The sequence below is a fragment of the Aulonocara stuartgranti genome (assembly GCF_965226115.1).
Source record: "Aulonocara stuartgranti genome assembly, chromosome: 5".
NCBI classification, from domain to species: Eukaryota; Metazoa; Chordata; class Actinopteri; order Cichliformes; family Cichlidae; genus Aulonocara; species Aulonocara stuartgranti.
The window spans coordinates 6,659,073-6,665,686 of NC_138943.1; positions in this window are offsets into that span (position 1 = coordinate 6,659,073).

The following is a 6,614-nucleotide window of genomic DNA, read 5'->3' on the forward strand; positions in this document are numbered from 1 at the left end:
TCGCGCACAAGATCTTTTTAAATCTGAGGTAATTTCCGCTTAATCCCGTTATCACATCTTATCATCTCCATCAATAAGGAGATGACACTCCTGCTTCACAATGTGGCGTGCTGTCTTTTGTCATTTATGAAACAAACACACACTAAAAATCACTGGGTCCTAAACTCATCCTGCTTGTACACAATAATAAGATGGCCACCTGAGGAGAGAGATGCCACTAATGTCAAGACACAAAACTCCTCACAAAGCAGGAGTCCGACCAAGGCCAGCACCCTAAGGCTTTGTGAGCAATGAAGCAAGGGAGTGTGAGGATTAGTAAGCATCACAGCCATGATCCAGGATGAAACAAGGAGCATTCACAAATGCATCAGGAAGATGACCCCTCAAGATGAACTGCTACCAGAGCGCCTTAGGCAGCTGAAGACGGATGGTGATGAGCAAGAGGGGAAGGAAATATCTTAGAAAACCAAGTGGCTTACATTAAGAAAAACACAGTGGCTGAAAACAGGTGACCGAAAGGACAGCACAGATCCTCTGACTGGGGCAGTACAAGATCAAGCTGTAAGAAACACCAGGCTCAGAGGACCTAAGTGACAGGCAGACAATCCAACACACAGTAGCAGAATGTAAGATTCAAGCTGGGACAGCACCTACTGAGAGGCATAGCCGAGCAGCCGGAATAGTGTACAGCAACATCTGCGCCACATGGATTAGAAGTCCCAAATTCCCAGTAGGAAACACCTTTGAAAGTGGCTGAGAACAACAGGGCTAAGGTCCTTTGGGATTTCATGTTCCAGACAGACAGACAGACAGCTGCTGGCCAGCCAACTAGACACAGTTTTGGTTGAGGGGGAACAGAAGACAGCAGTTGTGATTCATGTGGCAATCCAAGCTAAGACAAAGCATGACGTAGGAGAGGTTGAAGGAACACTTGGAACAGGTGTGGAAATTAAAGTCCAAAGTATTCCCAGTGGTAAAAGAAGAGATGGTGACTGGCTCTGGCAGATTCTAGGCACAATGTTACTGTTGATACGTAGCTATTTATTTACTTGATAATTTTGTTACTCTGATATGGTGTTAACCACTGTAAAACTGTCACAGGTTTCTTGTTCACAGTGTGAAATGTTATGCACAGACCTTATGAAACCACTCACCACGAGTGGCTAAAAGGAGAAGTCCACTTATTAAAATATTATATTAAATGATGATACACAGGTTTGTACTTAAATTGCGTACTGCCTTAGACTTCTGTTTTATTGTATTTGAGAAATAAATTATAATTTCAATCAACAAAAGCAGTCCACATACCTCTGCCAAGGCTGTAAATTCCCTCGACGTCATGTATGAATAGTATTCTAGCACTCTGTTGTATTACTTTTATTAAGGTAGATGTTCTGAATACTTCTGCCCAATAGAAATATAAAGAATAACAGCATTGCATGAAAAAAGTGACCTTGGCTTGGGTATTTCTATTTTATTGCATTATACTTTATTTGCAGAAAGCTGCTGGTAAAGTTAACCCTTATTGCCCTAAAATACAGCCACTTGTGAACTTGTGATTCATGTGCCGTGAACTGCTTTATATTTCTGGATCTATACTGTACAGAAATAAATGAATTTTTAAAGAAGGGCTGGCACTCCCACTTGTTTCATCCTCTCACTCCTGCCTGCACGTCAGATGAGTCACGTTTCTGGTATAAATTTATCCTGTCAGATCTCTCAGTGCAATTAGGATGCTCAGCCGTTTGTCATAGATAAGGCCGCGGCCGGCTCCTCTGGGCTTCACTTTACATTCAGCTCGTTAAGAGGATTAATAATTGCCATGCAGTCAGGTTTCTCACCACTCAAAGATTCCAGACTCGGTACATCTGATTTGCCTATTCATCTGTTAAAGGTTTAACCCCCTGTTCTGTTGTTCGGTATCAAAGTTGCTCTCTCCTCTAAAGGATAAACCTAATCAGCTGCTATCTTACCCACACAGAAGGTAAAACCCCCTTGAATATTTGAAGCACAATGTGGTGCTTCTGAGTCCCATAAATGAGGATTTTTCTTCACCTTGTTCCAAAAAAATCATAATGTATCCCCCCTCCTTTCTGGTTTGCACTCACACAACTCCTCTCCAGTCAAACACAGACAGGCTATGCAAACAGATGGGCTGCCATGTTTTGTACTGTTGTAGCTCCATACTAATTGGGGCGGAAGTGCAATAACATCAAAGTCTGGAAACAAGAACGTGTTTGATTCAGCAGCTGACATCCAGTGCGTTAAAGGTTCTGACTGGTTGTTTACTTGTCAAAACAGAAACCACTTCAGAGGTACAGCAGCCTCATACTGGCCATGTCTTTTGATGAAACATGCTAAAAAATGCATTCAAAGAATGTCATGTTTCAGTTCAAAAACCATCCAGTATGAGGTCTCTGCAGTTGTGATTTAATCACCTAATAAACAAGGAAGGAGTCGATTTACTAATTTATAAAACCCTACGATGAAAGAAAATGTGGTGTCTGATGTTTTTTCAGGATTTTTTTTAACTCTGTTCGAGAGTGAAAATTCAAACAAACATGACTGCGGGTTCAACTTTTTTTAGCTATGTTTGTTTATTTTTTAGAGACTTTGTAGTCAAGCCTAGTGATTACCGCCACATGCGTCACTCTTTTTACCCTTTATTCATTTGTAATCTTATAGTTAACACTCAATAGGTCAAGTGTAAAGACCCCTCACATAAAAAGGATATGGATAGATTTGTATCTTTGTATCTCTACACCTGAACAAGGTGTAAGCTGGCACACATTGGTGTATTTTTAATCTCTTAAACCTTGTAAAATAAAGGCCTTTTTATAGAGACTTATCTAACCTACCCGAGTTTCTGGTCTTGGATTTCTTAGGCCATTTTTGGCAACGTTACTCAGAACATCTTTATTGATCCCCATATTAAGAGCAGTGGGAAGTCACAGAGGGCCAATAGCATTGGTGAAGGGCACATTTCTGAGAGATTTCATTTATTTTTGATGGTAGGAAAAATCTGACCTCAGAACATACAAACTCAAAGCACAATGCTTTTATCCGAGGTTCAAACCCAGCCACTCTAACTCATTTGTGCCTGATGAATTTAGTCCACAAAAAAAGACATTGAAAAACATTTGAAAATAGTTTCCTAAGAAATATCTTAAAATTACATCTGTTTTTCTCCCACATTAAAGGCATGATGTGATGTGCCATATTTTTCTTTTCTGCCTAGCCCAAGATGTTTCCTGCTTCACCCAAAGGCCCACTGTCATTACACTGCTTCAGAGCCAACGACACTTGTGTCAACTACTCTGAGGTCAGACTTGGGAGGCCCAGTGGTGAAGGACACTATTGCTGTCTTGTCCTTGAATATTTTAAGATTAATAGTCCATACTGATTTGTTTCCAGGCCAGTAATGATGTACCAAAACAGTTTTAGATTTTTCATTAGTTATTCTGCACAAAAAAGGAAATGTTAAAATCTTAAAATGTTTCATTTTTTGCGTCAGTCATTTAATGAAATTGGTAGGATGATGGACAAAAGGATAAAGAGCCATCTTCAACTTCACAGCAGTATCAGCTTGATATGCCTTGAGACCACCAAAGAACATCAGCAAGTTCTCCAAGATCATAGAAAAGCATTTTGAAATTCCTGGATGGTCACACTAAGTACTTCTCTTATTGCAGTCTACTGCCCTTTGCATGATGAATGATGACGTTAACTAATAAATAAAAACTACTTATTGCATTATTTTGAAAGCATCCAGCATTTCCTTTTAATGGCTACCACTCAGTCACGACAGGATATTCCTTCCAAATGTCTCTCTACGAGGGCCTCACATGCTGTTTTGTTTGGTTTTAATCCATTTTGCAGTCCCTGGCAGACAGATTGACTGGATGGCATACCAAACAAGACAGTGTTAACCTTTGTTTAACTTTTACAAATCCAGACAGAGTTGTTTGTTTTGGTTTGCTGCACATTGCATCCATAGAACTGGTTTTTAGTCACCAGTCAGCCTGGAGAGATATCAGACGCTGAATATAATTAAGTTTATTCATTTGGTTAGAGGGACAATGAATTTTAATTACAGTTCTGAAAAAAGAGAGATAAGCAAAAGGCTAATTTTCATAGTCACTGAGCCCGTATTGCCAATAATTTATCAAAGATTGAAAGAAGAAAATGCAATCAGATTATGATAAAAGGTGCCAATGCTCCACTGTTAATTTAGTTAATTAACAGTTTCATTATCTTCATTTCATTTTCATTTCAAGATTACTTGTCAGATACTGACTTATGCTATTTTTTCTTGTGCTTCGTACTTCAAGTTAGCACTTGTTTAATTAAAGAATAAAATGGGGGAGCAACACACAAACACAATAATGTTTTTGGATTTAGTTTTATTTCATTTATAACCTTTCTTAATTTAAAAAAGGCTGTGATTTCCCTTCATGTTCAGTGAAATTAAGTTAAAGTAATTACTTTTAAACAAGTGCCAAAGTACAAAAATGGTACACAAGGTTTATCTTTTCAAGCACCTATATTTATCAATCATTTCATATGCACTTTAATTTAGAGGGGAAATTTTTTTTAAAAGTGTCACTTTGGACTCGAGATAATTACGGTGAAAGAAAAATAGAGCCAAATTACAGAGCCAGAGGCAGACAGGTACAGTTCTGTGAAAAAGAACATTTTTCACAGGAGTCTATGCACTCCTGTGAAAAATGAGTACACGCTTAATGTTTCCATTAAAATTATATTAGCAGCCAGGAATTAAAAAGGTAAGTGGCAGCCAGGTATTGATAATCAACAAATCATCACCAATTGGGAGCACCTCCATAAAAGCAGAGGTTCTGGCAGGTTGCTGGTCTGGAGCATTTAGGTGTGTGTTTACACTATCCCAGAATCTTCGCAGGATTGGACATCCCAGCAAAGTCACCCAAAGATCACATTGTGCAGTGCTTAGAAAATTTCAAAAAACACAAAAACATGAGATACTTATTAAACTCAACAGATATTTCCTACTTCATGGCAGTGTAACTAGATAAAGACTGAAAAATTATATTTTGGTTGGAAGGACTGGAAGGAGACAGTCGCTTCTTCTCTCTAAAAACATAGCAGCATGGCTTAGGATTGCAAACTTGCGGCTGAGCAAGCATTATGACTTCTGGAGCAATGTCCTTTAGACATACAAGTTCAAAGTGGAGCTGTCTGGCCATAATACACAACACTGCGTTGGCAAAAACCAAACACAGGGTATCAGCTCACACACCTCACATCAACCGTCAAAGCACAAACTTACGGGCCTTGGAGTTACTGAGTCGACCATGAACCAAAGTGTTTTAGAGCCAGATGTGAGGTCATCTGTTCAACAGCTGAAGTTTGGTTGAAATCATTGTCCAAAAGGACAATGATACTGGATCACCAACAAATCTACAATGGCTGAAAAAGAAAAGACTCAAGCTGCTGCAATAGGCTAGTCGAAGTTTAGACATCCAACTGAAATGCTGTGGTGGGAACTGTGCATAAAGAATGCCTGCAAGTCTAAATGAACTTAAGCAGAATTCTAAAGACAAGTTTTCTCCACAACAATATGTTGTTAAGTTATTGCTGCAAAAAGATCTAAAAGCTATCGAGTCACAGGATGCATTTAGTTTTTAATGTCTGTATTTAGACCTGTAAAAACTTTCACTTTTACATGACTGTAAAACAAACTTGCAGCTTAGTACGGTCAGTACCAAAGCAAAACACAAGGAAGGCTAACAAGATAAACACAAAGAGGTCAGTCAAAAATCTAGATTAACTTGCTGAGGTCAAAAAAACAGGCAGAGTGCACATAGACAGTCCAAGGCCTTGATGAACAGGTGCCTGGCAGCACCTTCTTTAACATTATTTGTCCAATTTATCCACTATGGCTCTCTAACTTTGTCTCAACCTGAGCTGTCTCTCCTAAAATGGTAAATGGCCTGCATTTGTATAGCGCTTTACTCAGTCCCTAAGGACCCCAAAGCGCTTTACACTACATTCAGTCATCCACCCATTCACACACACAGGCAATGGCAAGCTACGTTGTAGCCACAGCTGCCCTGGGGCGCACTGACAGAGGCCAGGCTGCTGGACACTGGCGCCACCAGCCCAAGGATATTTGGCATGCAGCCAGGAGGCAACCTGGGATCGAACCACCGACCTTCTGATTAGTGGCTGACCTGCTCTGCTACCTGAGCTACAGCCACCCTAAATCCTTATTTCTAAAAAAACTTGCCCACCCCGGTGACTGCAACAGTCTCCAGACCATACATCAGAGCAAATCTCAATACCATTTTAAAAGCTTTCCCATTGGCTCATGCTGCTATCCTTCTGTCACGAATCACTCTGATACTTGTCTCCACACACTCCACCCTGGCTACACTCTCATCTTCACCTCTTTTGTGCACTGCCCATGGCTTTGTGGATGATTTTAAATTTATTAATTAAAAATGAATTACCACATTACCTAACTAAAATATCAATTAATTGTAGCATGTTGTAGCCAAAAAAAACTATCCATCTACAACATTAATATCCTGGTCAATCGTATCCTGCTTTTTAAGTAATTATACTCTAACAGATGT